This window comes from Scyliorhinus torazame, chromosome 8 (genome assembly GCF_047496885.1).
Source record: "Scyliorhinus torazame isolate Kashiwa2021f chromosome 8, sScyTor2.1, whole genome shotgun sequence".
Classification (NCBI taxonomy): domain Eukaryota; kingdom Metazoa; phylum Chordata; class Chondrichthyes; order Carcharhiniformes; family Scyliorhinidae; genus Scyliorhinus; species Scyliorhinus torazame.
This window is the reverse complement of record NC_092714.1, coordinates 43,103,318-43,111,641: the sequence shown is the minus strand read 5'-3', so window position 1 is coordinate 43,111,641 and position 8,324 is coordinate 43,103,318. Positions and strand designations below refer to the sequence as shown.

General features: G+C 48.8%; 1 long non-coding RNA gene across 1 annotated transcript in view; it reads right to left on the bottom strand.

The window, feature by feature from the left end:
* Positions 1-4,921: 4,921 nt before the first annotated feature.
* The window catches only part of LOC140427791 (uncharacterized), a 127,726-nt gene continuing 124,323 nt past the window's right edge, over positions 4,922-8,324 (bottom strand). The window contains exons 3-4 of the long non-coding RNA XR_011948633.1: positions 6,822-6,984; positions 4,922-5,287 (exon numbers count right to left, since the gene is read on the bottom strand). This is a non-coding gene — a long non-coding RNA (uncharacterized lncRNA). The remainder of the gene's footprint in view (positions 5,288-6,821; positions 6,985-8,324) is intronic.

The window sequence follows — 8,324 nt, the reverse complement described above, 5'->3', positions numbered from 1 at the left end:
GTCATCACTCCAGGGGTGAGTAACCTTTCCTCACAGTTTTGCAAATCGAAAAATTGTTTGGGGTTTTCCTTCAGTCTCTTAACAAACCTTTCTCTCAATGGATGCTGTTAAAATTAGTTTTGATTGTGTTACCACTCCAGCTATGCTATAACTGGATAAGTCAGATCCCAGGATGGATCTGGCTTGATAGATCCTAGTGTTTATTTTTTGTTTAGAATACATGAATGACCAGACTCACAGGACTGTTGATGAACTTCTAACAAAAGAACAAAACATTCATTGAAAAGAAAAGATCAACTATAATACAGTACTCCTTCACTCCAGCTAACCTTTACAGTTACAGTAACACAAGTTACAAAATCATCTTATACTTTAATGTTCTCAGTAAGTGCACAGTCCACGTAACCCAATAGGAAAACTGTGGTCAGACACACCACACTCTGAAGCCAAGTGACAGGTGCCACCCGTGACAACTTCTGTGGATTTCTCATCAAATCCCCCCAATGAACCACCTGGTCTCACTGGAACTCTGACTTTCACATGAGGGTTTCCGATCTCCACTCTTGAAGAACAAGGATTTTCTCCCGCATGATGTTTTTTCTTGTTAGCTTCACCAAGAATCACCCTCCAGGATTCGAACCTCTCCTTTCGGTATTTCTCTGCCCTGGATCATCATGTGCATTCAAGCTTCTATGCAACCTCTTAGGAACACAGCCATGCCAAAAGGACATCACTGCTATACCGGCTGTACTAAGGTGCCACCAAATGTTTGATCAATTAGGATGTCTGGCTTGTCACCGAGCTGACTTCAAATCTGGGGCATCATTCTCCGACCCCCCGCCGGGTCGGAGAATGGCCGTTGGCCGCCGTGAATCCCGCCCCCACCGAAGTCTCCGGTACCGGAGATTGGGCGGGGGCGGGAATCGGGCCGCGCCGGTTGGCGGGACCCCTCGCTGGATTCTCCGGCCCGGATGGGCCGAAGTCCCGCCCAGAAATTGCCTGTCCCACCGACGTAAATCAAACCTGGTATTTACCAGCGGGACCAGGCGGCGTGGGCGGGCTCCGGGGTCCTGGGGGGGAGCGCGGGGCAATCAGACCCCGGGGGTGCCCCCACGGTGGCCTGGCCCGCGATCGGGGCCCAGCGATCCGCGGGCGGGCCTGTGCCGTGGGGGCACTCTTTCCCTTCCGCCTCCGCCACGGCCTCCACCATGGCGGAGGCGGAAGAGACTCTCCCCACTGCGCATGCGCGGGAAACTGACAGCGGCCGCTGACGCTCCCGCGCATGCGCCGCATTTCCGCGCCAGCTGGCGGGGCAACAAACGCCATTTCCGCCAGCTGGCGGGGCGGAAATCCCTCCGGCGTCGGCCTAGCCCCTCAATGTTGGGGCTAGGCCGCCAAAGATGCAGAGCATTCCGCACCTTTGGGCCGACGCGATGCCCGTCTGATTGGCGCCATCTTTGGCGCCAGTCGGCGGACATCCCGCCGTTGGGGGAGAATTTCGCCCCTGGTTCCTGCTATCTCTTTAACTGAGTCTTTTCTCTGCTTTTTACTTTAACTTCACTGAACAGCATCTTGTTCAAATTCTTGTTCTTTGTTCCTTGAAAGTAACTGTCTCCCTGAGAGTTACTTTTGTCCCCACTCGCTGGTTTCTAGGATTTACTCTTGTTCTTTCAGTCCAAAGATGTGCAGGTTAGGTGGATTGGCCATGATAAATTGCCCTTAGTGTCCAAAATTGCCCTTAGTGTTGGGTGGAGGTGTTGACTTTGGGTAGGGTGCTGTTTCCGGGAGCCGGTGCGGACTCGATGGGCCGAGTGGCCTCCTTCTGCACTGTAAATTCAAGGATAATCTATGATTAATCTAGGACAAAGGTTCAGCACAACATCGTGGGCCGAAGGGCCTGTTCTGTGCTGTATTTTTCTATGTATTTCTATGAAATGCACTCTCTGCAGTTCCCTTGTCCTGCTTCCAGCTTTTCCTGGAACAAACTCAAAAGTTCTTTCCATCCCAGGGTGGCTCCTGGTTGCTAAGCAACAGTCTAATTTTGCTTTCATGTCGTAAACTTTCATTACCATGCAGGCATCTGAATCAATCTGAAGTCAAGTGGGCAGCACGGTAGCACTGTGGATAGCACAATTGCTTCACAGCTCCAGGGTCCCAGGTTCAATTCTGGCTTGGGTCACTGTCTGTGCGGAGTCTGCGCATCCTCCTCGTGTGTGCATGGGTTTCCTCCGGGTGCTCCGGTTTCCTCCCACAGTCCAAAGATGTGCCGATCAGGTGTATTAGCCATGATAAATTGCCCTTAGTGTCCAAAATTGCCCTTAGTGTTGGGTGGAGTTACTGAGTTATGGGGATAGGGTGGAGGTGTTGACCTTGGGTAGGGTGCTCTTTCCAAGAGCCGGTGCGGACCCGATGGGCCGAATGGCCTCCTTCTGCACTGTAAATTCTATGATAATCTATGAAGTCATTAACCCTTTCAAATACAGAAGCACAAAATTAAACTTACTGAAAAATATGTCTTATTTCTAATACCACACATACAAATATAAATTATTTAAAACTGTCTCTGTTTCTTGACAATTGTCCCTCAATCGAATTACCAGTAAACGCAAATTCACGGCATAAAAACATAATCGGACAAAACCCATTGAATTTGGCGGTTTTGCTTAAAACGTTAACAAGAATAGCCACTCTGAAGAAAGGATATATTACATATTTTAAGTTAGTTTAAATGTTTTTATTTAAAGGTGCACGGAAATCCAAGACGGAACAGGTAAGGTTTAAAATAATTTTATATTCAACACCTTAACCTCAGCAGACAAAATAATTCTTGCAGAGTTTTAATTAGTACACTCTAGATCTAACTGATTGTCTAAATGATGGATTGCGAGGGCATGATTGTCAATGGAATGTTGCTAAATTACATCACCAAATTTAAAGCAAACATTGATAAAGTAAGTGAAATCTATCAATCCTTAAACCATTTTTTATCCTTAAAAGCAAATGAATCCCTGTGCTTATAGATAACTCAATTTCTCTCTGACCATATTTATTTGCATTCTTAGTGACCCTCTAAAATAAAAGACTGGAATTCTCCAGCCATTTGCCAGTGGCGGCATTCTCTGTAAGGCTGCACATGGTCCCGTTTTCTACACCGAGGAGTTCCACTCGCCGGAACTCCTCAGTAGAATGAGAGATTGGGACTCCATTTCTAAATGGTGTCCCGATCTCTGAGGCCCCGACGCAACATCCGACCCCCCCCCAAGCCCCAACGCACTATAGGAGGTTCTCCTGCTCCCCCCCTGCACCCCTCCAACCCCTCCCGCCCAATTGCCAGCACACAGAAATGCCAGCTTGGTACCTTGGCAGTGCCAACCTGGCACCCAGACAGTGCCCCTTCCAGCTGGCAGTGAAATCTGGGCACTTTGGCAGTGCCAGGCTGGCACCCAGGTAGTAGTACCAGGGTACCAGGCTGGTAGTGCCAGGGTGCCAGGATGGCAGTGCCTGGGTGTCCAGGCTGCTTTTGGGCGCAGCCTGGCTGTTGACGCCGGGACTGAATTGGTGGACTTCTACGAAAACTAAATTGGCACTGGTCCCAGAGCAATTCATGATCCGTTAATGGGTTAGCACTGTCGCCACTTGGAGCTCGATCGATTCCAATGAAAAATGATGTCTGATTCGATGGGGGTTGGGATTGGAATTCGAGGGGCTTACAAGCTGCAGCTGCATATTAGCACTCCACTCCCCACACCCACCTACTCCAGCCAACAAGGTGGCAGCAAGAAGAGCGGCACCCCGGATTGGGGACGCAGAGCTCAAGACCCTGCTGGACACTGTGGAGGACAGGCGGGCCACCCTGTTCCCTGGGGTGGAAAGGAGGCTGCCACCCGCCTCGGTACACTAGGCCTGGGCGCAGGTGGCAGAGGCCGAGAGTGCCATAGGCCCCACTGCAGGTCCAGACAGCAGTGCCAGAAGCAGGGCAGCCAGGGTGAGTAGGTAGCACTGTGCCAACTCCTGTCCCACAGCCCCCCCCCCCGCCCCCATAACTGGAAGGAGACTGAACACTAGCCACCAGCAGTCTGCTAGCAGCCCACCCAGCATGCCGTCCCTCTGCTAAACAATGTTTTGGAGGATGCAGCAGGCCACCACAATGTGGGAGACCCTCCCTGGGCTGCAGCAGCTCGGATATAGGCAAGCATCCCTGGTTCGATTCCAAAATCCATTGTCTGCAGGGAGTGAAAGGCAGACATGTTAGCATGGTGCGTACTCCTGTGCCCAACCAAGTCCAACGGGCTACACAGATGCCCTGCCCTGCACTGCAGTCTTGCCTCGCATTTCCCCATCCGACCCCTCACCCATACCCACACCCACCGCTGGCTGTTCCCCCTGGCACTCTTCCCTCCACACAGCACCCTTTGCCCCATCGGTGCTTGGCACTGATAGAGCCTCTGGCCCCAGCACCCATCCCTGCGGGCAGGGGTACTGATGGCTGGCTCTACCCATGCCAGTGGTATGCTCTATGGCCTCCGTCCAGCACCCTCCTGTCGAGGTCACGGTGGGCATCCCCCTTGGGAGGGCTGTGTAATGCCCCGCCGGCGGGTGGTTCCCAGTTGTGGGTGGCGAGGAGAGTGACGAGCAGAGTGGCGTGGAGGTGGGGCACCCATTTGGCTGGTTCCACTCTGCGAAACCATGGACCACCGTGGGCGGTCAGTGGGGTGCGCAGCAAGATGGCTGCCTTGCAGGCCGCAGCAATGGCGGTCCATGCTTGGACATCCCTGTAACTGGGGGGGGGGGTGACCCCTACCCCACGGCCCATCCCCTGGACGCCTCCCCCACAAGCCCCCCGCTACTCCCCCCCCACCCCCCGGCCCTGGCAGGGTACCCCCACCCAGCCAGTTGTGCCAGCCACAAGACTGTCAGCCCACGGTTGCACCTCTGGGAATATGTCCTACCCCCTCTCTCTCCCTCAGCAGCCACAGCATCTGTTTGCCCACTTTTAAAACTACAAGTGAACCTCGCCATCTATAATTCCTCCTGGCAAATGCGAAGCGTCGCGGCGGCCCCAGAGAATACTGGGCTGGGCCCGTTAATGATATGCCAATGGCGTTTACTGTACGTGCAGAGTAGAACGCGTTCACGCCGTTGTCAAGGCTCCGGAGCATGGCATTCCATTGGGTGTCCGGTGCCGGCCACATTTTTCATCTCATGCGCAATTCTCCATCCAATCGTGTTTCGCGATTCCGGCGTCGTTGGTTGGAGAATCTCGCCCATAGCCTTTTAAAGTACCAACCTGCACAGGAAGATAAAACGTTTCAGCTCTGTAAACCCTGATACGTTTGGGCATTGACATTGTACAAGCAAACATCTTCTGCAATGCTCCCAACCAAGCCCCTTCCATATCGTCAACCACTTCCTCTCAGGAATTGACGGATCCACTCATCAAGAAACCCAGTCGACAAATGTGCTTTCACAGAGCTGACTAAATGAGACAGCGAACATCTTGAAAGAAGCTCCAAAGAGCGAAATCATTAAGCACACCGAGGAAGGCAAACCTTTAGATCCAGCAAACAAACTGTCTCCGGGACACCTCTATTGTGCTCAAAGTGACACTTTTAATTATGGCAATGAAAATTAAGATTAGGTTGCGCCAGCAATTATGGAAAGTTCAGAAGGACCAACTCCAGGTGGACATTAAAGAGCTACAGTGTTGAATTAGGAGGCACATACTGTTTTGGAAATTGAGGTGGTAGCCGTTACTGCTGATTTTACTCAATTTAGTGAACTGAATTTCTTTAGCTGCCTGAATTAAAGGTAAATCCAGTGCTTAATCTCGCAAAATCTGTATTTTTTTCAGAGATTTCACTTGCCGATGGATTTGTTAATAAATTACTTTCCCTAATCTGTGAACTGGTACAGGTCGTATAATTGGAGTCGAATGCAATAGCTGTGTCCTCAATGGATGAGTCTGCAGTCCATTTCTCCATTCCTTGTTTCTTCATCTCTTACTTGAACAGTGCCTAAATGTTTTCATTTTCCTCACTGCTCAGACTTTTATGTTTTCAGCTGACCTACAAATCGGTGCTACTCTGGCTCTCCCAGCTGTCTTTCTCCCAGATAATTATCTGGTGTTCCACAAATTATTCTGTTCTTTGTTAGCGATTCTGCAAATTCCCCAAATTCACACCCTACTGTGAATAACTCAATTCAGTTGCATAGTCATCAATTGTTTCTTCCAGTTACTCCACACGTGTGAAAAAGCTTGCTGCCTTTCACATGTCACATTGCGTTTAAGCCTGGTGTCCTTCTCACAGTTACTCATCGTTACACCCAACGCCAGGATTTCTTTATTCAACGAGGGGAAATGATTTTAAATGTCTAATGCTTCATCGCAAGATGAATGATGAATGCCTTCAAATGTTTTCTGCCCTTTTCACCTGAAAAATAGCTTCTACAAATAATTCAAAATATTGTTTAACCTTTTCTGATTTTCTGCAAGGTTTTCAAACAGTGAAAGGCAAGATGATATTTTGTATTTGAATCTTATTTTACTGTATATGTTTTTTTCACAGCAACTAATTTTTCTTTAGTTTTTCTGATGTTCTTTTATTTCTCCCCTCTCGTCCAATCACTTCTGACAATCGGGGATCTTTATTTAGGATTCACTAAAGTCCAAAACTGATGACAAGTACTAATTAAGGGTTACAATAACTTTGTCTTCAGCAGCTTTGCTTCCACTAACAAGGACCACCTTTTAGACTCATGATCTGAAACATTGACAGCTGAAATACGAGAATGTTTACACAGAACTGGTGTAGCATAATTACCGTAGTGAATACTCTTTGAAGGTTGAACCTGAGGCACGCTATTAGTGAGCATTAGTTTCCACTATTCTATTCGTGAAGTTATGCGTGCTGGCAGTTGTGGCTCAGTTGGTAAGCTTCTCCCCACTAAGGCACACAGTTCCAGATTCGAGTTCCACTTCAGGGCCTGCGCACAAAAATCAAGGTTAAAACTCCACTGCAGTACTGAGTAACTGCTGCACTGTTGGAGGTGCAGTCTATTACGTGAGACATTAGCTTGAGGCTCCATCTGCCTGCTCAGGTGAATGTGAAAGATCCCATGGAACTATTTTCACAGATCACGGCATTTGTACGCCACAGAAGGAGGACATCTTGGCACATCATGCCTGCATCGGCTCCCTGAATAAACAACTTACCTAGTTCCAATCTCCCCAAAACCCTGCACATTCTTCCTTTTGAGATAACAGGCAATTACAATCCATAGCTAACTTTGCCGATGAGGAAAGTTGGTTGTCTGCAGAGGGATACAGACAAGTTGAGCGAGTGGACAGATTGAGTATTTTGTAGACTTGTCCACTTTATCAGGAAGAATAGAAAATCACAATACTCAAGATTTCAGAGCTCAGTGGTACAAAGGGTTCTGGGTGTCCTGGTATGTGAATCTCGGTGGGATTCTCCGGCTTCGCAGCTGCGTGTTTCCTGGCAGCGGTAGGCGCCACTCCGTTTGCTGGTGACAGGATTCTCTTCTCCCTCTGCTGTTAATGGGGGGTCTAACCCCGCTGGGAAACCCGTGGGCAATGGTGCGCTGCCGGCGGAACCAGCGAATCCTGTGGTCAGCAAATGGCCAGAGAATTCCGGTCCATGTAAAGTTAGCATGCAGGCACAGCAAGTGACTTGAAAGGCAAATGAAATGTCGGTATTTATTGCAAGGGGAATTGAAAATCAAAGTAGGGAGGTTTGACTGCAGCTGTTCAGTGCTTTGGTGAGATATCTGGGGTATTGTGTGCAGTTTTGGTATCCAAAGGGGGAAAATGCATCTGTTGTTAAGCAAGGACAAAGAGGTTAAAGTTAACGTATAGGCAAAAGTTAATGCTGCCATACTGCAAAAGTCAGTGGCAGGCTGAAGGATTGGGAAACTTTCAAATATCAACAGAGGATTATTAAAAAAGGTAATAAAAAGAGCAAATGTAAATTCTGAAAGAAATCTGGTGCAAAACACAAAAACGGATAGCAAAAGATTCTAGAAGTATATAAAAAGGAAGAGAGTAGCTAAGAGGACTTAGAGGACGAGACTGGGGAGTTAATAATGGGGAACACAGATATGGTAGAAACACTAAATCAAGATTTTGCCTTGGTTTTCACACCAGAGGACACAAGAGCCATCCCAATAGTAACAGGTAATGTAGAGGTTGTTGAAAAGGAGGGACTTAAAACAATCGCCATCACTAGGGAAAAAGAACTGAGCGGGCTACTGCGATTCAAGGCAGACAAGTCCTCAGGTCCTGATGGTCTACATTCTAGGGTCTT